Raw genomic sequence first — 25,775 nt, 5'->3', positions numbered from 1 at the left:
TTGAATGTCTGAGTAACAGTTTCCTCGGGATTCTGCTTAAATTCGCCAAACTCAGATAAGAGTAAGGTCTAAATGGAATGCTCCAGATCTTCGTCTGTGGAATATAACTCTCGCAGCCTATCCCATATTTCTTTGGCAGTGCTGCATGAACTTACTAGCCTGAAAGTATCCGATTGAAGAGTGAATCTGATTAGTCTCAATGCTTTAATATTGCACTGAAACTTATCCTTTTCGTCTTGAGCAATATCTTTTACGTCCTTCAACAGAACATTATACTCTTTCTGAGTTTTAATGATTTTAGACGTTGCTGAATGAGCGAATGGTCCAGACATGATTGCTTCCCAAATAAGATATCCATTGTGTTCAGATCCAATGACCTAATCTTCAAAGTGATGTTCCCAGACTTCGTAATCCTGGGTGTAAAGGATGGGAATCTTCGTCGTTGATCCAATGCTATTTAAGATGTTTATGGGATTTGATTGTGACTCGTCCATGCTTGATTGTATAACCTGTTTAAAAGATCAGACTTGTAATACATATATATATATATATATATATATATATATATATATATATATATATATATATATATATATATAAGATTAGGGCAAAACAAATAAATGTTGAGTTACGTCAATTATGGGATGACGGCTCAATAAATATTAGTTAATGCAGAATAACCCTAATCGCAACCTTTTTCACAGAAAAGATGTGTATGAATTACAAAGCCTCCTGCTCTGATACCAATTGATAACTTATTAACAAACTTAATGATCGATTAGATCTTCTTAACAGGTAATGCGATGGATGCAAAAGCAGTAAATAACACAAGTATGGATCAATATGTGTCGAATGATTAGATCAAACAATCCTCAGCAGAGCTCGACTAAGAACTTCCGCTGTAGAGGATTTTAGGGTTACAAGAACGATAATAATAAACTTGTTGAATAATCACTTTCTGATCGTTCTATTCTATCGTCGTTCTTTTAGGATGCATGCAAGCTCCTATATATACTAAACCCTACTAAACTCACGGATGGACAGGCCAATACCGGAGATACAAAATGGACTAGCTAACGAGCCCAATAGACGCAATACTTAACACAAAACACGACCCAACAGGTTGTTTGGTTTTCAATTTGATTTTCGATGTGAAATGCTTTAATCAAACAATGTTTTAACTATTAATGCTTTTTATGTAATGTGTTATAACGAAATTTTTGGACGTGAAATTTGGGTCGTTACAAGTTGGTATCAGAGCCCTGGTTTGAGGGATTCGGACACACCTTCGGGGGTGTCTGAACTCAAATCGAGGGATTAAAGGATTTTCTAAAAGAAAATGTTTTCTAAAAATTGAGAAAAGAGTTTCGAGAAAGAACGAAGTGTGTGATGTGCGCGACCGGCCGAGCTCAAGTAAGTATTCCCCAAAGTACCCATACAAGCTTATGTTATGTTTATCAGCTTTTGTAGAACAGCATGCTAGAATAGGACTAAGGATCTAGGAGTGATGCCTTATGTGCCTGCTTTATGTGTTTCAGTTGTATGAGAATTGCATGCTAGTATCGAGTAGACAGCAGTAGGGTAGCCTGTTTAGGTTATGCCTAATAGTATGAGTTTAGCACTGTGTGCTAGTTCAGTTTCTCTCTATGAGAGCGGAGTTGCTTGAGGTTGTTTCCCTCGTCTGAATGCTGCTTGCTTCGTGCTATGTGGGATTCTGAATAATGGGAATTAGCCATTAGGTGAATACATCACGTCACAGGTGATCAGGGTTGAATAATCTTAGAGTACCGGATTTGATCCTACTGCGCAGCTCTTGTTTGAGTCCAACCGTTGTAGGGACAAGTCGAGTACTCGAAGGATTATCTGAGCCTCATCATGTGTGATGGTACTCGGGTAGTGGCTAATTAGCATTACAAGGAGGTCTGCAGCAGCTGAGGACTGGATCGAGTAGAGTCGGAGATTTCCCTAGGGCAAGCCTAGGATGAGTATAGTAGTGATCAGCCATAGTGAAAGGGATCTGGTGGAGTTGAGGCAGTCCTTGAAGAAGGTACGGATATATGTGGAAGGTAGTATGGGCCCGTACTACTGAAAGCAGAGGATCCGTACCCGAACCAAGGAAGGCCAAGATAAGATCAGGAAACTTGTAAGTAGTTGTGATCCCTCAGGAAGTATCAGTATCACTAATGATTGTTGTGATGTATTGCAGAATGGTGGTACTTCGATCGAGGCCGGTAGATGGCGGTTCAGGAGAGGGGTTAGGTTCGGGATCAGGTTCCGAGCAGGTAGATGAGGGACTACGTGAGTTCATCGCGTCAGAGATCACCAGGGGTATCCTTGAGTCGAATCCCATTATCTTCGGGTCAATCAAGGAGGGGATCATCGAGTTGATGGAGGATCGCCTCAGGGCGTTCAGGAGCGACATGGCATCTGGCCAGTCGGGTCCTCGCACACTGTCCTTTAACGACTTCAGGGGCAGTGGCGCGCTAGATTTCCATAGGGTGAAAGACCCCATTGGTGCCAGGCGATGGATTGCAGACATCGAGTCTGCACAGTTGACTAGCTTCTGCCCCGAGGGGTCGAATGTGAGGTATGCAGTAGGGTGCTTGCGAGACCGAGCTCGTGATTGGTGGGAGTCAGTGGGTGACTCGTTGGGAGCCTCAGCTATCAAGGCTATGACCTGGTCGGACTTTGTGACCAGGTTCAGGGCAAAGTTTGCGCCGACTGTCGAGCTTCAACAGCTGGCCAAGGAGTTTCTAGACATGAGACAGACGACGGAGACTATGGCGGAGATCACCGCTAAGTTCCGAGAGGGGGCTTTGTTGGTGCCCCAGTATGCTGGTGACGAGGATATGAGGAGGACCCGTTATCATGATATGCTACGAGCTGACATCCGGGAGCATGTTAGCTTTTCAGCTTGCCCTACCCTGGACTCCATGATTGCCAGGGCGAGGGAGAGGGAGATAGATTTGGAACACATCCGAAAACGGAAGGCAGAAGAGGGTTAGTCAGGAGGGGCTTCGGGGAAGAAGCCCAAGGGATCAGATGCGGGGCCGAAAAGCCAACAGGGATGGGGACGCTGCAGGAAATGCGGCAAGACGCACGAGGGGGCGTGCAGGTTGGGATCATCAGGCTGCTACAAGTGCGGCAAGTCTGGGCACTTTAGCAGGGATTGCACTGCTCCGGCAGCAGTTATTCAGACGTCTGAGTTGCTGTGTTTCCACTGCAACCAGAGGGGCCACAAGAAGGTCAATTGCCCCCAGTTGACAGTTTCAGCGCCGGTGAAGGCGCCAGCTTCAGCGACCCTGCGGATCACGGATGGCCGGTAGGGCAAGGCAGAGGCTCCAGTGGTGAGGAGTCGAGCGTTTCAGCTGACTACTGAGGAGGCACGCGCCGCACCCGATGTGGTGACGGGTATGATTCTTTCCCTCTCTTTTATTTTTATAATGTTATGATATTGATATGTGCTCCGTATGTATATGTATGCATTAGGATCGTTCCATGTGAACGGCATCCCAGTTCAGGTGTTGTTCGACTCGGGTGCGTCCCGATCATTTGTTTCCCTTGCGCTTAGCAAGAAGTTTCAGGAGTCTTCGAGCGAGTTAGATTGCCCTTTAGAGGTAGAGATTACTGATGATCGATCGGTGCGGGCATCGATGGTATTTCGAGATTGCGTACTATGTTTGTTTGAGGAGCGTTACTTGGTAGACTTGGTTCCCATTCCGCTGCGTGGGAACAAGGTAATTATAGGCATGGATTGGTTGAGCCCTAATGGGGCAGTGATAGATTACGCGCAGCAGCTAGTGCGAGTCAGGACCCCAGGTGGGGGAGAGTTAGTGATTCATAGCGAGAGGCCACATGGCGGACCCACTGTATGTTCAGCAGTGAGGGCTAGGCGCTATCTTCAGCAGGGATGCGTAGGATATGTCGCGTATGTGATGGATACCCGGGAGGCGGGTAAGACGACAGTGAGCGAGGTTCCGGTGGTTCGAGATTTTGCAGATGTTTTCCCGGAGGAGCTTCCTGGGATACCTCCGGAACGACAGGTGGAGTTCAGGATTGACCTTGTTCCTGGTGCGGCTCCGATAGCCAAGGCGCCGTATCGGTTGGCTCTGCCCGAGATGCAGGAGTTGTCTACGCAGCTGCAGGAGCTGCTAGACAAAGGATTTATTCGTCCGAGCAATTCACCCTGGGGGGGGGGGCTGATTCTGTTTGTGAAAAAGAAGGACGGGTCGCATTGGATGTGTATAGATTACCGGGAGCTGAACAAGGTAACGGTGAAGAACCGTTACCCACTCCCGAGGATTGATGACCTCTTTGACCAGCTTCAGGGAGCATCTTGGTTCTCCAAGATTGATTTGTGTTCGGGTTATCATCAGATGAGGGTCAGGGAGGAGGATACGCAGAAGACCGCGTTTCGGACGCGCTATGGCCATTATGAGTTCGTGGTGATGCCGTTTGGGCTCACCAATGCTCCTGCCGCGTTCATGGACCTCATGAACCGCGTAGGTAGACCGATGCTGGATCGGTCTGTGATAGTCTTTATCGATGACATCTTGGTTTATTCCAAGACCCAGGAGGAGCATGAGGAGCATCTGAGAGAGGTGTTGGAGACCCTGAGGAGGGAGAGCTTGTATGCCAAGTTCTCCAAGTGTGAGTTTTAGTTGCGCGAGGTGCAATTTCTCGGACACCTCGTCAACCAGAACGGGATTCTGGTCGATCCGGCCAAGGTCGAGGCCGTAATGAGATGGGAGGTTCCGAAGTCTTCATCTGAGATTCGGAGTTTCCTGGGATTAGCAGGCTACTATCGGAGGTTTATTCAGGATTTCTCCAAGATAATCGTACCCCTGACGTGGCTGACGAAGAAAGCCGTGGTCTTTCGGTGGGGACCCTAGCAGCAGGCTGCATTTGAGACACTGAGACGGAGACTGTGCGAGGCGCCGATCTTAGCCCTGCCAGAGGGCGTAGAGGATTTTGTGGTATACTGCGACGCATCCATTTCAGGGTTGGGCGCGGTACTGATGCAGAGGGGGCATGTCATTGCCTACGCTTCGAGGCAGTTCAAGCCTCACGAGGCGAACTACCCAACGCATGATTTGGAGTTAGGGGCGGTGGTTTTTGCCCTCAAGATTTGGAGGCATTACCTCTACGGGGTTCGATGTACCATCTACACGGACCACAAGAGTTTGAGGTACCTCATGGATCAGCCGAATCTGAACATGAGGCAACGTCGGTTGTTGGATGTGGTGAAGGATTATGATTGCGAGATCCTTTACCACCCAGGGAAGGCCAACGTGGTGTCCGATGCACTTAGCCGCAAGGCAGCACCGATCAGGGATATTTGTATGAGGATGACAGTAGTGACTCCCCTATTGGAGCAGATTCGGGAGGCCCAATAGGAGGCTATCAATGAGGAACATCGGAAGAGCGAGCGTGTGGTGGGACAGGTTTCCTCCTTCGATTATGATAACCGAGGACTATTGACACTACACCGTAGGGTGTGGGTACCGTATCATGGAGGCGTGCGCCAGATCTTGATGGAGGAGGCGCACAAGTCCCGGTTCTCTATTCATCCCGGGGCGACGAAGATGTATAGGGATCTTCGTCCAGATTATTGGTGGCCCTGCATGAAGCGGGATGTGGCATGGTACGTCGAGCGGTGCTTGACCTGCAGGAAGGTCAAGGCCGAACATCAGAGACCGCATGGCAAGATGCAGCCGTTGGACATCCCGTTGTGGAAATGGGAAGATATCACGATGGATTTTATCACGAAGCTTCCCAGGACCGCGCGTGGAGTGGATTCGATTTGGGTCATCGTGGATCGATTGACCAAGAGTGCTCACTTTATCCCGATTCAGGAGAGCATATCGGCCGAGAAATTGACCGACATCTATATCAGGGAGATCGTGGCGCATCATGGGGTGCTAGTGTCGGTTATCTCGGACAGGGATGTGTGTTTTACTTCCAGGTTTTGGAAGAGATTCCATGACGAGTTGGGCACTCGTTTGCATTTTAGTACCGCTTTTCACCGGCAGATGGATGGTCAGAGCGAGCGGACCATCCAGACTTTGGAGGATATGTTGCAGGCATGCGTGTTGGATTTTGGTGGTAGCTGGGATACCTACCTTCCCTTGGCCGAGTTTTCATACAACAACAACTACCACGCGAGTATTGACCGTCCCCCATTTGAGATGTTGTACGGTCGGAGGTGCAGGACCCCGATATGCTGGGGTGAGATAGGCCAGAGAGTCATGGGGAGCACCGAAGTGGTGCTCAAGACGACCGAGGGGATCCAGCAGATTCGGAGCAGGCTTCAGACTGCTTAGAGTCGACAGAAAAGTTATGCCAACAAGCGTCGATCCGACTTGGAATTTCAAGTCAGGGATATGGTTCTCCTGAAGGTGTCGCCTTGGAAGGGCATCATTCGATTCAGGAAGTGAGGCAAGTTAGGCCCGAGATTCATCGGACCGTTCCGAGTTGTGGCCCGGGTGGGCAAGGTGGCGTATAGACTGGATCTGCCAGTCGAGCTCAGCCAGATCCACAGCACTTTCCATGTTTCTTAGCTGCGGAAGTGCCTAGTGGACGATTCAACAGTAGTGCCTTTAGAGGATATTTAGGTTGATGACAGCCTGAACTACATTGAGCGCCCAGTCGCAATCCTCGACAGGAAGTCAAAGGATTTGAGGAACAAGAGGGTGGAGCTAGTGAAGGTGCAATGACAGCACCGCAAGGGTTCGGAATGGACATGGGAGCCGGTGGACGAGATGATGGAGCATTATCTCGAGCTGTTTCAGGATCGAGCAGCAGACTTCGAGGACGAAGTCTAAAATAAGTGGGGGAGATTTGTAGCACCTGGTTCCTGGTATGTATTCTTGGTTATTAAATCTCCTTATATTGCAAGATTAACCTTGGACTCGGCGAGTTGAAGGACTAACTCGCCGAGTAGAAGCGGGACTAGACGCGGGATCTACTCGGTCTACTCGGCGAGTAGGTCCGAGGGACTCAGCGAGTAGACCCTGTCTGTACTTAAACCCTAACCCGGGTGTTTGCACCCTATTTAAACGATCTAACCCAGCCTCCATTTCCCCTAGCACTCCAAGATATCTGTAGAACGAAACCGTAGCCCCCTTTGTGTCCTTGTGGGTGATTTTTAGCATTTTGAAGGTGGTTTGGAGGTTGGGAGAAGAAGGAGAAGGTTGAAGAGTGCAAGAAGGGAAGAAGATCCGGAATCTACTATGTGAAGGGCTTCTATTCAGGTAGAAAAGTTCCTACCTTGATCTTTAGTTCATTGAGTCCCCTTTTTGTCCCTAAAAAGAGGTTTTAAGCCCTAAGAACCTAAATCTCTATGTGTCTAAGGTTAATGTTCTGCAAGGACTTCGGATTTGGACATCCTAGTAGCATAAAGTCTCTGTGGTTGAGGTGATTAAGGTCCCCATTGAGTATAGGACCTCTTAAAGAGCTTGGAATTGCATGTTTGAGCTCATAGGACCATGCATGCACGTAAAGTTTGCAACTTTACGTGGTAAATGAGCCCTAGGACCTTGGATCTGTGGTTTTGAAGTGTTGCATGTCCCAAATCTGGCCTACTCAGGAAATGGGTCGAAGGACTCGGCGAGTCCCAAAGTAGAACTCGGCGAGTTCTATGAAGATGGCCGTCGACTCGGCGAGTTGGATGAACAACTCGGCGAGTCCTATGAAGATTGCCAGGAGCTCGCCGAGTAGTTCTTCAAACTCGGCGAGTCATATGAACATCCACATAACACGAGGGGTTTAAGCATCGAAGGCTCAACCCTTCGTACATGTACGCGGAATTAACTGTGTAACATAGTCCCGAAATCCCAAACCCTCGTATGGGGTGTTCTGGTGTGGATTAAAAGCGAGCAGGGGATCTGCTCGAGGAACTCGGCGAGTTGGGACTCGAGTCGGCCCCATAGTCCCGGGTAGCGAGTCAAGGGTGACTCAGTGAGTGGGCAGAGGGACCTGGTGAGTGGGACCGGATCAGTGAGGGATGGACTCGGCGAGTTGCTCGCGGACTCGGCGAGTCCAGTCAACTGGAAGTTGACTTTGACCTGGACTTGACTTGGTAAGGGGTAAAAAGGGTCATTTAACCCTAAGAACATCTAGCGGTGTTTGACTGATCGTTTTGTGGGAATTATAGCCGGGGGACGTCCGAAGCAGCAGTAGACAGTCAATTCCCACACAGACCAGCAGCCTTTTCGAGGTGAGTTGCCTCCCAGTAGCGGTGGGTCTACGGTCACAATGTCGGCCCACCAGTAGGAGTTGTATGTAGATGTTTGTCTCTGTGATATTCATCTAGGGGTTACTACTACATGTGCTATGTTTATGTGCTAATATGATATGATGTTATGTGTTAGTAGTGGTAGGGGAGATAGTCCCCGAGATATCCGGTCGATAGGGCCGAAGGGATAGTTTACCCAGTCATGCTAGCTGGATGCTGATATTGTGATATGTGCTATGTGGTAGTAGTAGAGGGGGTGAGATAGTCTCCAGTATCCGGTCGAGAGGACCGAAGGGGAGGCCAGCACCCAGATATGCTAGGCAGTATCCGGTCGAGAGGACCGAAGGGGAGGCCAGCACCCAGATATGCTTGGCAATACCCAATCGAGAGGACCGAAGGGGTAGGTCAGGCACCCAGATATGCCTGACAATATATGTGTGTTATGTGATTATTGTTGTATGTGGTACGGTGGGGGAACTCACTAAGCTTTGTGCTTACGTTTTTCAGTTGTTGTTTCAGGTACCTCTTTAGCTAAGGGGAAGGAGCCGACACGGTAGCAGCATGTCACACACACTCTTGTTTCCGCAGTTATTAGCTTATTCTGGGATTGACACTCTGACATTTTGGTTGTTTGGTTTTCAATTTGATTTTCGATGTGAAATGGTTTAATCAAACAATGTTTTAACTATTAATGTTTTTTATGTAATGTGTTATAACGAAATTTTTGGACGTGAAATTTGGGTCGTTACAGCAACCCATGCTATTTTTTATTTGCATTGAATAATTTGTTGATATTAATTAGAAGTAGCCATTGAAGTTAAGATATTAGAGCTGAAGTGGTATATAGAAGAACCTTTATCCTGAACACAGAAACAATTAGATACCAGAGTGATCTATAACCAACTATAATATGTTCTTATGGATTCAAAGGACAACCACTTAGGCTCTAATACCAATTGTGAATGCAAAGAAGGTGCACGGACAAGGTTTGAAAACTTAAATCTTGAATTAACTTAAGATCAATGTTTGCTAATAATACGAATCCAGTTAAATCTGGTGACCTATTCTTGTCTCGGAATTGAGATAATCAACAAATTGCTCAAAAGTATAAATGATTAATAAGTATGAACATTGTCAAGTGATTCAAGAACAAGAAGAATGTAAGAGATAATGATTAGCTGAATAATTCTTGATAGATGTGAAAAAAGGTGCATGTTCCACACATTTTACAAAAGGTGACTACTCCTTAAATAGTCAAGGAGTAACTACAAGACAAATAAGATAAAGTAAGCTTGGACTGCTAGACTTCTGAAGATCAACAAGCTGACACAGCTGCTGTTGTTGATCTTGTCTCATGTACTATACTATAAGACAATAGGAACAGAACAAAATAGTACTTGTAACAATAAATTCATATTACAGACTCAAAAACACTTTAACACTAAGATGCATCTCGAATTGATCTTTGACTTCAGAATTGTTCTTACTTCGGTTTTTGGTGATTGATTTGGAGATATGTGGTGAACAAAACTATTGCTCTTAAAAATAAAAAATTTACCTCTGTTTTTGGGTTGTTACACACGGGGTTGAGGGTCAGCACCTCCTGCGGGGTTTGGGGCAACACCCCAAAAGGTCTTTGAAAATTTGAGTTAGTCTCGTTATGGAAAAACTGAGATCTAGTGGATGATTATGGTAAGATTGACTAATCTTGTTAGTTTTGGAAATCATTAATTAAGCCATTAAATCCGAGATTCTCCTAACTAATTTAAAAAATAAAAAATTCTAATATGTCATGTATATATACAGCTACTCTTTTGAGCCGTATAGAACGCTTCTCAACTCTTCTTCTTCTAAAGCAAATATTCAGTGATTTGGCTTGTGTTTCTGTGCCTAAATATACAAGTGTCATTTTGGATTATCCTAGATTGGATTTCCTATGACCTAGACATAAGGTGGAAATATCAGTTCGGAAAGTGAACTTACACGATACATTAGGAATCCAGTTTTCCACCATCACCCTAATATTCCCCCAACATCTTTCGATCTTCTTGCGTCTTGGTACCTTCTTTCTTTCTATCTTGTTCTTGCTTCTTTCATTTTGTTTCTTGTTTGCTACTTGCTATAAACCCGAAACTTTCTACTTGTTATGATTGTCTTGCATGCTACTTGCTACACACTATGCGACAACCTTCTTGCTTGTTGCTTGCTATGAATGAATTTCTTGCATGCTATTTCTTGCACAAACTCACAGCCCCTTCAACCGAGCCTTGTGTTATGATACCAATTGTTGGTAATCAGCCCTTCCTTTAAACTCACTTGCAAACCCGCAACTATCGATTCTCATCTATTGCTCAACGTGATTTGGTTTTCTCTACGTTTATATATATTTGCAAATGGAAACGGATTACATCTATTAAAGAAAACATCCTACACTATTTATAGACTAAATAATTAAGCTGCTACACCACTACCACTATACCACCTACAGTGAACAAAAGAGAGAAAATAAACATGCAACTATTTCATCCTTATTCTCCACTCCATGACTATTGACCCGTGGCTTACACGTTGACCCGCAACTCATCTGTGACCCATAACCCATCAAGATTACCCAAAGAACAATGGCATGACTATTGTACTGTACAACCAATTATTTGTTTTTCTTTTTCAAACAGAGAATAGTGTATAACCAATTTTATATTTTATATGAGCCACGATGGATGAACAATAATGGGAACAATCTAAGCAAAGTTTATTGAAGAGGTAGTTCAAAATTGGCTAGCGGATTATCGTTTAGAATATTTCTTTTTTCAATACGTTGACCAATAAGTCTTTCACTTCAATTGATCAAATATCTACCGTCTTCAACTTTCACCCAACGTCTAATCATCAATGAAGGATCATTCCATACTTATACTTTTTGCCTTTGCCTCATTCTTTCTGCTTCCAGAATCTTTAGCAGTAGACAAAATACACGCAAACCAACCTATAAAAGATGGTAACACAATCGTTTCAGATGGCGAGATGTTCCAACTCGGCTTTTTTAGCCCCAGAAACTCAAAGAATCGGTACCTGGGAATATGGTACAAGAAGATTTCAACAGGTACCGTTGTATGGGTAGCCTACAGGGAAACGCCAATTACAGATGACTCCGGTGAATTCAAACTCAGAAGCTCCGGAGGTCCGGTGATTCACAGTGGCGGCACCACCGTGATCTGGTCATCCAATTACACGGTATCTATAACACATCTTGATCCAGTGGCACAGCTTCTGGATACCGGAAACCTTGTTGTCTGGGATAAAAACCGAAATATGATTTGGCAAAGTTTTGATTATCCTGGTGACACATTGCTGCCCGGGATGAAATTCTGGAAGGACTTGCTGACCGGAATGGACAGGTATCTGACATCATGGAAAACTCTCCATGACCCTTTTCCAGGTTCGTATGTATACTCTATTTTCACAAATGGATATCCGCAAATATTTGAAAGGAAAGGTTCAGAATTACACTTCAGGATTGGACCATGGAATGGTGTGAAGTTCCGTGGTTTGCCTATGGACGAACCAAATCCACTTTACTCAGCTGAGTTTGTTGTTAACAAGAAAGAAATATATTATAAATACGAACTTAAAACTTCAGTTGCTCAGAGCATACTTTTGATGTCCGATGGAAATATAGTGCAGTTGCACTGGATTGAGCGAATGCACGACCGGATTCAATATGGAAATGCGAAAATAGATAACTGTGGTGTTTATGGGCTTTGTGGGCCTTATGGAAGTTGTATCATCAATAAATATCCACCTTGTAGGTGTATGGATGGGTTTGAGCCGACACTCCAAGAAGAATGGAATGCAGCTGATTGGTCGAGTGGGTGTAAGCTTAAAAAACCTTTGAGTTGTGGGAATGGCGATGGGTTTAAGAGACTTGCGGGATTGAAATTTCCCGACACACAACGTTCATGGTATAACGAAAGCATGACACTTGGAGAATGTGAGATAGCTTGTAAAATGAATTGTAATTGTACAGCTTATGCAAATTTAGACATCAGAAATGGTGGAAGTGGTTGTTTGTTGTGGTTTGGTGATCTGATTGATATCAGAGAGTATGATGAAGATCAAAATCTTTATGTAAGAATGGCTGCCTCTGAGATAAAAGATCGGGACTCGAACTTGAGAAGAACAAAAGTAGTCACCATTGTTCTGATAGTCTCAGCAGCAGCATTGCTTCTGTCTGTAGTAGCTTTTGTGTATAGAAACAGAAAGAAAAGGATACACATGAAAGGTTGAGTAACACAATCATCTTTTTTTTTTTTATAAACCAAACGATTTCAACTTTCAATTACCTTGAGAACTTTTCATGTACTATAAATGTAGAGTCTTTTAAGTCCCCGCAATGTTTCTCTAGCTTTAGGGACATCTGGATTTGCCTCTCCATGTTGGCTGTTGATGAGGTGTCAAGCGTGAAGTTTTCCCTTTTTTTGAGTTTTTGAAAATCATGTAATCAAGAACAATTCAACTTATCATTTTGTAGGAAACAGGGTACATGCACTTGATAAAAGACATAGTAGTGTAGGGATGGAAGATCTTGATGAGGTACCCACTTGATAAAAGACATAGTAGTGTAGGGATGGAAGATCTTGATGAGGTACCCTTTTTTAGTCTGAATGAAATAACCAAGGCAACTAATAATTTCAGCATTGATAATAAGATTGGAGAAGGTGGATTCGGTCCAGTTTATAAGGTAACTTCTTGATGCTTCTGGAATAGAATGTGATGTGTTTCAGAATCGTAAACTTTAATCTTAATGTTTTAGGGTGTGTTACAAGATGGACAAGAAGTAGCTGTGAAGCGTCTCTCAGACACATCAGAACAAGGGCTTGAAGAGTTCGAGAATGAAGTGATTTGTATTGCAAAACTTCAACATCGGAATCTTGTGAAGCTTCTTGGATATTGCATTCATGGAAATGAAATGATTTTGATTTATGAATACATGGTTAACAAAAGTTTGGACTCATTTATATATGGTCCGACTCTCTACAGTTTAACTAAATATGATGCTTTTGAATTGCTTTTCAAATCAAAGGATGAATTACTTAAGTGAATATCTTTTTGGCAGATAATACGCAAGGTTCTATGCTTAATTGGCCTCAACGGTTTGGCATTATCCATGGAATGGCCCGAGTCATTCTTTATCTACATCAAGATTCCCGCCTTCAAATCATTCATAGAGATCTAAAAGCAGCTAATATTTTGTTGGATAGTGACATGAATCCAAAAATATCCGACTTTGGCCTTGCTAGAAAGTTTGTAGGATTTGATAATGCCACCAAGACAAAGAAAGTGGTTGGGACATAGTAAGAATCTAAAACCATTGTTTATTAAGAAAAAGATAGAGTCAAGTAGAATTTACTTAATTTAACTTTGCTGCAGTGGTTACATTTCTCCAGAGTATGCATTACGGCGACGGTTCTCTGTAAAGTCAGATGTATTTAGCTTTGGTGTTCTAGTGTTGGAGATAGTCAGTGGCAAAAGAAACAGGGAATTTTCTTATGGAGACCATAGAGACAACCTTCTTGGACATGTAAGTTAGATCTTTAGACCTGAAACTAGTGATTTCCTTAATGTAAAATGTCAAGCCCAAAGTTACAAAATAGCCCAATAACCTCCATATCAACTTAAAACCATGGTAAAAGTAAATGGTAACATATAACTTACCGATTATTAGAGGCTCGCAATGCTCACTTTTTATCCATTTGATCTAGGCATGGAGATTGTTCAAAGAAGATAAGTCGATTGAAGTGATGAGTGCATCTTTACATGAGACATGTGTAATATCTAGGTAGAACGTGTGATACATGTTGGATTATTGTGTGTGCAACATCATGTAGAAGATAGGCCAACTATGTTATCAGTGGTTTTGATGTTGGTTGGTGAGGGTGCATTACCTCAACCCAAACAGCCTGGCTATTTCTCTCAAGATAGTCATGAATCTAAGTCTATTTCATCACTCGGTGATGATGAATACATGATAACACTATTGTATGCTCGTTAGCAACCACATCTTTACACAGTGTTGTAAAAATCCCAACTAGGTTCCGATTAGTCTCTAAGCGCTACCTGACCGACTAGAATGCATCTAGCGATTGATCATTGCCTACACAATAGAAGTGGCAAACGATGAAATTTTAATAATTTGAAGAAGTTGTATCTCAATAGAAATTGTGGGAAGATTAATTTTGTATTAATCATATTAACCTACTTTGTTATTATCTTAGTGGTTTTTACGAACTTTGTTATGATATTAGTCAAATTTCATTTTTTTTATATTCAATGAATTAACAATTTAGGGTCCCCGATTAATCTCTGCCTAGCCGATTAATCTTTTAACCCCGATCCACAGACTAGGTAACATCGAGCATTTATTACAACATTGTCTTTACCTCACGGGATAAAAACTTTGTTAGAGCTTATGTCATTTGGCTTAGATTATTACTCTTTATTTATATTATATTCTCTATTCTTTTCTTTCTTAATCTCCTATTAACTCTGAACTCTAGATGACATAAATGTCACATTAACTATGCATTAGATTTTTTTAAGTCAAGATTAAGTTAAGGGTAAACTTGTTCAATCGTGTTGACCGATGAAAATAATGAATATTGAGGAAATGATTTCCTTGATTCAAAATGATAAAGTTACAAACTATAAATACAATACAAAAAGGCCATGGGTTGTACACCAGGCTATACATATGGGATATAACATAACAAATACACACTAACCTTCCTCCAAAGTTTGATGATAAGAAGGCTGGAGGACGTTAAAATTGGCATTGAAGTCGTGAAAAAGGTGACGTAAAGAGTCCCTTCTTGAAAATGTCAACATGTTATGAGCATGAAGAGACAAAGAGAACACAAACAAAGCCTATAGGAACTTTGTCATGAACAAAGTGGATATCAATCTTTATGTATTTGGTATGCTGATGTTGAACTAGGTTTGTAGACATATAAACAACAATGGCATTATCACAATATACAAAAGTGGTCTTGTTCGTCGGGCATTGAAGAAGCTTTTTGCGTCTTTGTTATCAGGAATGAGGGTCTCGAGATTGTTCCAAACTTGAAAAGTGGTGGAGTCCTTCATTAGTACCATTCGGAAAAGAGAATCTGAGAAGGATCTATATATCCACAATTTCACAATAAAGTCCACTTTCTTCCGTTCAACATCTTTTGGTTTTAGGGTAGAATCGTCTTTATGCTTCGATCACATCGAACCCAATAAAATGGGTGGAGAAAAGTTCTCTCTAAATATCATGTAACATCCATAAAATTTTGAAAATTTTAAACATTTTACATAAATCCAAAAACCATCATTTATTACATATTGTTTTCAAAATAGGTTTTTGCATCAGAGTTTTTCCCAGAAATCATAAAATGAAATACGAGGAGGTGCATGATCAAGCCTTCTCCTTTCCGCGATCATCTGAAGTACCTGAAACACAACAAAAAACTGTAAGCCCAGAGCTTAGTGAGTCTTCCCCAAAATACCACCACATAAACATAACCAACAACAACATGCACATATGAGCCTTCAGTCTGACCGGACCGCCTTGCGGGCCTTCAGCCTATCTGGACTGCTCCTGAGCCTTCGGCATGACTAAGCCGCCTCGTAGGGCCTACAGCCTATATGGACCGCTCACCGGGCATTCGGCCTGACTGGACTGTCTCGCAGGCATGCAGTCTATCCGGGCCGCCCTAGGTCTGTTGGCCTTCAACACAAAGCAGGACCGCCTCAATCCAACCACATACACACATGTCGACATATACATAACTCATAAACTCATAATCAATCAACAGGCAAGCACAGATCATACAAATCAATAAGCATAACATCATCCTATTTACCAGGATACCAATCTAACAAATCGTAACAGCATAACAGGATCCTAAGATAACTAGGATAACAATCCAAAAGGGTCGGCATTGGTGCCTTCGACCCGTAAGTACAGTGAGGAACTCACCTCACAAGCAGTATTGCCTGATAAGATCCAACTTTCAAATCTCAGCTCTTGACTAGAATGCCTACAACCAACATGTGACCATCGTATCAAACACCCCGAAATACCCAAAATGCCCTCAAAACCAAACTTGGTCAACCATGGTCAAATTCAAAGTCAATGGTCAAGGTCAACAGTCCATGTTGACCCAACTCGTCGAGTGCATCTAGCCACTTGTCGAGTTCCTTCAATACTCGGAAAGTCGGGAAAACCCTAGCCAACTCGTCGAGGTGGCTGGACAACTCGACGAGTTTTCCCCATGTTTAACACATTCAGATGATTCTTCGATTCCAGGGACGCTAAGGCTTAGATCTGAACTCCAAATGTGTCTTAAAGGATAAATTTTCCAACTTTATCCTTTGGGACTACCCCAAATGCTCAAAATCTCTTATCCAAGGCTTAAAAACTCAAAGGCTTAACCATTAAGCCCAAAACCCTAGAGATCTAGAACCCATCCTTTTCCAGAAGAGTTTCTAACCTCAAAAACGTCCCAAAGATTGATGTTTTATAGACATGCATGTCCAATGCATGTCTTGAAGCCAAAATGGGCCAAAAGGGGGGAAAATATGCCCTAAAATCCATGCATGGCATCAAAGCTTGACAAAAAGCCAGATCTAACCCACTATAAGGCCATCTTTCCCTGGAGATTCATAAAGTTTCAAACTTTATGAAGTCCATGCATGCAACAAACAAGAATAAGGAGGGAAAAGGGCAAATAATCAAGATCTAGCTACATATATAGATAAAAATCGGATCTTGAATACTCACAACAGTCCCCCCGAGTGCCAAGTTGGAGGCTAAATGCTTTGCTTGCTAGATCCTTGCTTCCTTCACACAATCTTCTCCTTCTTTGCTCCAAAAATGCCACACTAACTCATAATATGAGAGGAATTGAAGATTAGGACTCACAAGGTCGATATTAAGGTTTGGAGGCTGATAAGAGATCGGCCTCAAAGACTTAAGGAGGTTATATAGGGTGCAAACCATAAAATTTAGGGTTTCTCATTCAGCCGCCAACTCATCGAGTTCTTCCTTACCAACTCATCGAGTTGGTCCAAAAAGGTATGCGGCCTAAAAGCTTTCAACACGTCGAGTTGAGGCCATCAACTCGACGAGTTCCAAGGAGATTTTGCCTTTCAAGAAATAAATCATATACCCGGAAGTCGGGATGTTACATATCATAATTGAGTCAATCAAGGTCAACACCAAGAGGTATTTATGTTTTTATGTTCATGATGTCAGAAGCTTTGTGGGTACGGCAATAAACGAAATGAATGTTAATGAATTGTTCGTGAACCGTTTGGCTGGAAGTTCATTTATGTTCGTTTATTTAATAAACAAAGGAACATGAACACAAATTCTCACTCGTTTAATTAAACGAATGAACATGAAAAATGGTCTCGTTCATTCAATTATGTTCTTGAATGTTCGTTTATGTTGTTCCTTCATATAAGTTCATTTTATGTTGTATATGCTCAATTATGTTTGATTACAATATTACTATATTATATGTTCATTTATGTTCATATATGTTCAGTTATGTTTGTTTATCTTTGTTTGTTTATGTTCATTTTTGATGTTTATTTAGCATGGTCACGAACATAAACAAACATGAACAATGTAATTTGTTAAATGAACAACATAAACAAGAAAACCCATTTGTTTATCTGTTCGTGTTCGTTCGCTTGTTCGGATAACTTAAATGAACGAACATGAACAAGCCCTCATTCGGTTAATTTACAACCCTATTTTGTGGGGAGTGGGAGCATTGGCTGCAATGGATGAGGCTTGCAAGAACAAGATTGGAGGCTAACAATGAGGTTGAGGGCTCAACCGTCGAGAAGGGAGGAGCCGGTGGAGAAAGATATAAGAGATAAATGGAAGGAGAGAAATTTTAGGTGGATTTTATGGCATGCTCTAATACCATATTGAGTAATTGATTTCTTTGATTCAAAATGATAAAGGTACAAAGTATACATACAATGCAAAATGTCAGGGGTTGTATAATAGGCTATACACGATCGACAATATAACACAGACCTATACACATAACAAATACATACTAACATTGAAAACCCCTTAAGGGTTTGTGGTGTATTGAACTAGTATAAATAAGTCATAAATATATGCAATGACCCCTAAGCTCTCTCTCTCTCTCTCTCTCTCTCTCTTGTTGGTGATTTGTTTCACTGATATTATTTAAGTGTAATGGGATTGATCTGTTGGCCAAAAGCAATCTTGATAAACATTAAACAAGTAAGGGGTAGTGTAGAGTGCCCACTTGTTTAAGTTTTTTCAAAATTTAAAGTACACTGTCATTTATGGACGAAACCCGTAAACAAACAGGGATCTTGAGGCAGGGCCCTGGTAGCGAGGTCCAAGGATTGGCAGCCCCTGGCTGGGGACTAGCTTAAATTTTTTATTTGGGTTCTGTTGCTTTATTAAAAATGCATCAAAAATCAAGATTTTATAAAATTGATTTGTATTTTACTTTTGTCTTGACCCTTATTTAAAACCAATTTTTGTGTCATTTTCCAAACTGTCTTGTAACAGTTTGGGCAGTTCTAACATCTCTCTCTCTCTCTCTCTCTCTCTCTCTCTCTTGTTGGTGATTTGTTTCACTGATATTATTTAAGTGTAATGTGATTGATTTGGTAGCCAAAAGCAATCTTAATAAACATTAAACAAGTAAGGGGTAGTGTAGAGTGCACACTTGTTTGAGTTTTTTCAAGATTTAAAGTACACTGTCATTTATGGGCGAAACCCCTAAACAAACAGGGGTCTTGAGGCTGGGCCCTGGTAGCGAGGTCCAAGGATTGGCAGCCCCTAGCTGGGGGCGAGCTGAAATTTTTTATTTGGGTTACGTTGCTTTATTAAAAATGCATCAAAAATCATGATTTTATAAAATTAACCCGTTTTTTACTTTTGTCTTGACCCTTATTTCAAACCAATTTTTGGTCATATTTTTAGTATATTCTCAAGAACATATCTTCACATACTTTCTGTTCTGAAATCTCTAACTTTTATCTAATTGAATGTTCGATCTGTATCATCAAAATACTTCAATTCGATAGTGTTTTCACGACTTTTAGATAATCTTAGCAATCATTTTACCCCCAATTTCTAACATCAAGACTTTTAGAGAATTCTCTCTCTCTCTCTCTCTCTCTCTCTCTCTCTCTCTCTCTCTCTCTCTCTCTCTCTCTCTCTCTCTCTCTCTCTCTCATTAATGTAATGTATGAAAATTGGCTAAACTATATATTACTTAAACACTCACCCCCTCCCCACATCCAAGCTATATTATCATATATGCTCAAATTAAACCAAAAGCAACACACACCTTTACAAAATGTGTATCTATTTCAACATGTCTAGTGTGTTTGTGTTAACATTATCACAAAAGACAACAATAGCATCCTAAATAATATTCTTAGTTTCCAAATTTAGCGAAATTAGCCCTTCAACATTTAAATTTCGAATTAACTCCAATATGACATTCGAAATATGTTTTTTAGTTTCTCATATTCTAATGCAACCTTAAATTATTGAATTTTTACTGATCTCTAAATTCATATTAAATGAATTTATCCAAATATCATTCCTTAATTTTCAAAATCAAAGATTTTTACCCAATCTATCATCTAACTAATTAATTATTTTTTTATTTAATTACTTTTAAGTGATAACTTTGAAATTTTAAATCCACCAGATTTATTTTATTCAATTATTTTAATTTATGTTATATAAAAATGCACTTAAGAATTTTAACTTCTACCCACAAATATATGTGTACCATACGCGAACACATTGTATTGTATTGCTTCTTATCTTTTCCTTTCCTTTCCTGTTGAGCACCAAGAAGTCAAGAACCCACCACAAATCATATGTTGACTTCCCTTTCACTAGCCTTTTAGAAATTATGCCCAAAATTTCCTTTTCATTTTTGTACTTCTTAAAGTATTAAGTTTTCCCGATGTTTTTCCTTAACTATTTAAATACAAAATTAATAACAAAAATACAAAAAAAATGGATTTATTTTAATTTATATTTTTTTATAAAATTTTCTATTTGTAGTTTTGTACTAAACCCAATTAAATATATGGGCTATCATGTTTTCCAAGCCCAAATACTTTTTCTCTTTGATATAAACTAATTACACACAATCAGTGTTGTAGAACTTTTTCATCTACAAATTCACAATTTAATTTTTTAGATTTTAAAAATTCAGATGGTGCCCTAAGCTACTAATTAAATGAACTTGTTTATCCTTATTTTAGGATGCTACAACTTGTGATTGTCGAAATTTCAAGGGTCACAATAGCAATGGTTGTCGAAATTACAGGAATAGCACAACCTACTAATCATAGTACCTCAAACATAGTATAGACCATTTGTTTTTCTCAAGTCAACCTTTTTACAACAAGATAGCCTTTTGTTAGCACAACTTGTGATTGTAGTACCTCGAACATAGTATAGACCATTTTCTTTTCTCATGTCCGCCTTTATCACAACAAGAGAGTCTTTTGTTATTTTCAGGACTCCGTCTCCACTTGAAAATTTGTATCCCTTGTCATCAAAGACACTTAAAGATATAACGTTTCTCTTCATCTTTGGAATGTAACGAACATCACTTAAGCTTCTTATTATGCCATCAAACATCTTGATCCGTATGGTGCCAATACCACCAATCTTGCATGGTGAGTTATCAAATCAAGAACAGAACCAGCATTATGAAGTGGTTTGAAGGTAGTAAACCATTCTTTATGTGGGCATATATGGTATGTACAAACGAAATCAATAACCCACTCATGATTAATGTTGGGACACCTAACAAAATCTACATTAACAACTTCTTTTGAGTGTGGTCGATTGCTTTTTTCAAGAACAATATCTCTACCATCTTTTTTCTGTAAAAAGAACACAACAAAGGCCGAGTTTAAAAGAGGAGAGATTTAAAATACAAATACTAGATATAGAACTAATAGTAAAATAGTTGTAAAGGTAAAGAAAGTAACATTACCTTTGTCGTCCGGACTTGAGCTTTCATGAAATCAGAAAAAGCATGCATTAACAAGTCTTCCTCAGCCTACAAAAAAGATTAAAATAATTAATTAATCAAGCAAAGTGTTGGATATTATACGTAACAATACATGCAAAGAAAAAAAAAATCACACCTTAAGTTTTTGCCATTCATGTGACAATGATCGACTAGCATTCATGAGGAGTTCATCATGTTTCTCCAAGTGTCAACATTTAGAACAAGAACATTATGTGCTACTAATCATGTAACAAAAATAATTATTTCAGCAAAACTTACTTCAAAATCTCTTCATATTTAAGGTCCATTAGATTATGCGAGCTTTATTGATACCCTGAAATCCTAGCCTCCAATCTTTACTTAAACATCAACAACAATTAGGGATAATCTTCAAGCATTGTTGATTAAATAAGTACTCTAACGAGCATAACAGAGATAGTAATGTAAATATTGTTTGGAAAGAGAAGAGTGTCTTCACAATTTAAGGACACACAAGAGGCACGACTTTTTGGAACATTGTACTTATCTTTCTGTTGGAAAACATACGAATCTTGTGAAAACAGAGAAAGGACATTGCACTCGATGCATATCTTAAAATAACTTATTCATGCAAATTGAAGCCATGGTTTCCACATCCAAAACTATTTAACCGAAGATTGGTATATTTACTCTTTAATTTTTGACAAATAATTAACTGTGAAGCTATTTTTTTTTAAAATAAAGCGATTTGAATGAATACTAAAAAGAAATTAAATTGATATTAGCCTTATTTTAAAGGTTCAAGATATATGGTTATATACATTAGCATTAAAAAAAATACTTTTTATATTGAACATTAATCTTCCACATGAATTAACCCAAAATGTGATAAAAGTGGGGAAAAAAGTTCATTGATCAAGATGATTAATAAATGAAACCCTTCGAATTTTGGTATAAAAAGCAATGCATCAACATTCAACAAATTTAGTGTAATTTGACAACATACATATTAATTATACTAAATTTAGTGTAAGAACATGATTATAATTTTTTAAATTCCATTTACTGTGTGTTGGTGTACTAATAGTCTAATAGTAGGCTCGCATCCCATAGACAACAACCTCATTATATTATATATAAACTAATTTAGAAGTACCGCATGAACAGTTCTTCTATGTGATTGGACCAACAAAATGTATCTATTTTTTTCTTTTCTTTTTGGTTTTTGTGGCTTTCCTTTGGTTTCTTCTACCCTTTTCCGTCAGTGGTTTACACGTGTTATAGACTCAGAGAACCCACCGCCCACCGCCTCTTCTTACCCACTCTAGATGCTTCCCAAATCCCGACGCCTCCTCCTCTAAGTCCAATAGCTTACCGTCAGGTTTTTATCACCGCCTCGATTTTTTTTGTCTACTTCGTTACGATGGTCGGTTTTGTTATTCACCATAGACGATGACGATGCAGCCAAGGGAACAACCACCTGTGGTCACCGCCGATAATCACTGTATGCTTACCCTCTCAATCCACAAAACTTTCAGGTCGCCAATCCAGTTTCTTCCTTTAATCCCTCCTCTAAACTTTCTCCTCTTTTTCTTTTGAAAGAAATCGATTAGGGCTTTTTAAGAGGAACCATGGTAAGCACAAACTTCAACATCGTTTTCCCCTGGTGTTGATATAGGGATATGCTTCTCTTATAGCGAGAAAGAAAAGAGGGTCACAACGCTCCACCCTGAAATCGATGAACTCCTCTACTGTGCAGTCGAAAAAGAAGAACACTTGTACGTATTTCATTACATATTATACATTCTCCATTTTTCTTATTTCAATATTTGAATTGACCATGAGCATCATTCATTACAGATGTATCTTCAAAGACAAGAACAAGCCGATTTTGTTCACAATGGCTCGACTGGAAGATCGATTTAATCGAGGAGTACAAGTTAAAAGGTCAGTTTAGATGGATTTCTTCCCAGGTGAACCAGGTTCGAAACAGAGAGAAACGACGAGTTGTATCGTCTGATTGTTGGTATGAGAGTCGCTTTTATTCGGCCACTAAGATTTCCATAATATCTTTATTTTTAAACTTTGGTAAATTTCCAAAACAGAATAATAGATGGTATGCGTTGATTTGATGATTAGATGCTTTTATCTTACTTTCATCATCAGTTGCTTTCCATTTTTGTCTTCTTCGATCAAAGTGTCTTTAGTTACTACTAAGAAAAGTATAACTTAGGTGCCGTTATATATCAAAATTACACATAAATAGCTTTCCTTTACACTTTTTCTTTAATTTCTTTTTTATTGTGCAATTCAAGTTGTAACCCTAACGTGAGGTTCTATCTTTAGGAGAGTCTACAAACCTTGGTGTTCTTTTCACATGTTTCATGTTAATTTCTAAAGGATTTTATTGTCGTTTCAGACCAGATGTATCAAATTGGAAAAAGTGACAACTATTGTGAACTTTACGAAACAAAACTGCTTCTTCAAGGTGTTTGATGTTATATACCTGAATGAGATAATTGTGATCAACATGTGTGATGGACGTATGAGGCCGAAGAAATTATAGTGGTTTATTGTGGAGCCCCTATTAATCAATAGGAAAGTAGAAGTTGGTGTTATTATAGTTATATTTTTTTTGTACATAAATTTAATTGCTTTCTACATATGGATTTGCAATGATACTGTGACATTGAATCATATTTACATTTTATAAGAGTCGAGACTTTATTGAGTATTACCTATCACTCTAATTTTTTTTATATGGTTTACTTTGATGCAGCTTGTGGAGAAATTTGGAATTCATCGATGATTTTCACGAAATGACCATTCCTTAATTGAAGACTATTATACCTTCAAGTGCCTCTTCTCAGGTTCTATTTATTTGTTCTCTGTTCCTATGATTCTTCCATGGTGCTATTTACCTAGCAGCAAATGACACAGGTTGGGTACCCAAGAGCTTAGAAAAACAAGTATTTATGTCAATATACTCAGGAATTGTTTAATTCAGGTTTGTGATTCTTACCTTTCTACTATCTTGCAGAATTATAAAGCCCTTTTTCGATATTAAAAAGCTGAGAATCAAAATACATATGGAACAAGAATTGGAGAGCAGGAGCAGTTTGTAGAGGTACTCTACTTTTTCGATTTAGATCAAAAACTTAGGGTCTTTTTAGGTAAGACATTTTATTTGTTATTTGTCACTCTAAACAGGATAGAAAATAATGTGAAGAATTGGTTCTCCATCTTATCTAAGAAGAAAGCAAAATATGACTCATCAAGTAAAGAGAACAACAGACATGAATACCAATAAAAAAAGAAGCAGAGGAAATACCAATAAAGTTTCAGAAACATCAGTACGACATATGAATAAAAGGTATGTTGCATATATATAGTTTTTGATTTTGATTGCATGTAAATGAAAACAAGATTTTGATCATGTGTAAATGAGAAGATTATAACACAAAAAGAATTGATTTATATGCTGGACGAATATGCCCCTTGCCAAATTCACTTTACAACACTTGAGATAAAATGATAAATAATTAAATATCATTTAATTTTATACAACTTTTTTTTTATATAAAACTGGATCCCAAATCAAACGCCTCACTTTTATTCCTTTGGTATGCTGAACTTGAACTTGAACTTTCAAACAACAATACTTCTAGAAGCTCAGAGTCATTATCATGCACATTACACATTCTTTGTTGCTTGGGATGTCGGGTAAAATTTAGTCAATTCAAAATTCAAACATCAAGTTTACAACTGTTAAGGGCACGTCAGGGATTTAAAGAACAAATAAGGGTAATTCAGGGAATTTGGATTCATGGGAGTATTGATGAAAATTCTATTGCTTCTATTTGTTGTGCTTCTTTATTTGAAGAGTTGACTTCTGGATGGGAATCTGGAACTGAAATTTTGAATCAAGCTCTTTCCATGGTGCTTCCAGGTGATTTAAATTTAATCAACTTTTTTATATTTAATTTTGTTAGATAGTAGAATCTGTTTAGTTATTGTGTATAACATAATCTTTATAAATGCAGAAAGGAGAAGCCAAAGTCATCAACTTGAATTAGTATTCAACTTTTATATACAAAAGCTGGTAAATGAAGTAAACAACAATGTACTTTGCTTTTACACATTTTTTTCCTGTTTTTTTAAATTTCCTTTAATTTTTTTTCCAAAAACCTATCCGTTGGCCCATATATTATAGGGGTATAATGTGTATAGTCAAATGTGTCGTGGTGTGTTTTGATTTTGGGAAAATATTTTATTCTTGCCATATAGAAATTGGAAAGTAGTGTGCCATCTTTTGGTAAAATCGGTTGTAATTCATTTTAATTGGTTATAATGCCTTTTAGATTTCGAAATCAAAAATTTAACAGGTAAATCAAAGTAAAAACTTGTGTAGATGTCATGATTTTAAGGTTTTTTTCCATATTTTGTGTGATTTATTTGTGTTTTGA

At 39.7% G+C, this 25,775-nt stretch overlaps 1 long non-coding RNA gene and 1 pseudogene across 10 annotated transcripts; both read left to right on the top strand.

Moving 5' to 3' along the window:
* The first annotated feature begins 11,040 nt into the window (after positions 1-11,040).
* LOC145069909 (G-type lectin S-receptor-like serine/threonine-protein kinase At4g27290) lies at positions 11,041-14,560 on the top strand (annotated as a pseudogene). Its single transcript, XR_013689729.1, has 7 exons — positions 11,041-12,518; positions 12,768-12,829; positions 12,882-12,977; positions 13,050-13,260; positions 13,353-13,590; positions 13,667-13,817; positions 13,999-14,560. The product of XR_013689729.1 is annotated as a G-type lectin S-receptor-like serine/threonine-protein kinase At4g27290 (transcript).
* Positions 14,561-22,546: 7,986 nt separating this feature from the next.
* On the top strand, positions 22,547-25,772 carry LOC145066105 (uncharacterized). 9 transcript variants are annotated; one of them, XR_013688643.1, is made up of 6 exons: positions 22,547-23,087; positions 23,170-24,179; positions 24,350-24,436; positions 24,520-24,682; positions 25,193-25,258; positions 25,353-25,772. It is a non-coding gene; the product is annotated as an uncharacterized LOC145066105 (long non-coding RNA). The 9 variants fall into 9 exon arrangements; XR_013688639.1 differs by having other exon boundaries at positions 22,547-22,813; positions 22,912-23,087; positions 23,170-24,436; positions 25,353-25,771; XR_013688642.1 differs by having other exon boundaries at positions 22,547-22,847; positions 22,988-23,087; positions 23,170-24,436; positions 25,353-25,771.
* The last annotated feature ends 3 nt before the right edge of the window (positions 25,773-25,775 follow it).

Source organism: Lactuca serriola, chromosome 8, assembly GCF_051521515.1.
Source record: "Lactuca serriola cultivar US96UC23 chromosome 8, Lser_US96UC23_V15, whole genome shotgun sequence".
Taxonomy (NCBI): domain Eukaryota; kingdom Viridiplantae; phylum Streptophyta; class Magnoliopsida; order Asterales; family Asteraceae; genus Lactuca; species Lactuca serriola.
The sequence above is the reverse complement of the archived record's forward strand: the minus strand, read 5'-3'. Positions and strand labels throughout refer to the sequence as shown.